Genomic DNA, 332 nt, shown 5'->3' on the forward strand with positions numbered 1-332 from the left:
TCAGGCAGCTCTGAGAAGCTGTTTTGAGGCACGTGCTGGGTGCCACCAGCGAGGTGGCCATGGCCACCCCATGCCACCTTCCCCATAGCCTTGGGAACCACATCCCTGGGGCTGCAGCACCCCCTTTGCTGCAGAGGATGGACCCAAGGAGACCCCCAGCTGGGCACCCTGCCCTGTAGAACTCCACGGGACCTCCTGCCCGCTGGCCACCCTCCTCCAGATGCATCCATGCCAAGCACAGTGGTCCTGCAGAGCTTCCCCGGGGCCACGGAGGCTCTGCCCTGGCATCACCCAGACTTTTCCATGAGCAGCAGCCCCGCTGTGGCTGGTGC

This window comes from Merops nubicus, unplaced genomic scaffold, assembly GCF_000691845.1.
Source record: "Merops nubicus isolate BGI_N331 unplaced genomic scaffold, ASM69184v1 scaffold22943, whole genome shotgun sequence".
Lineage (NCBI taxonomy): Eukaryota > Metazoa > Chordata > Aves > Coraciiformes > Meropidae > Merops > Merops nubicus.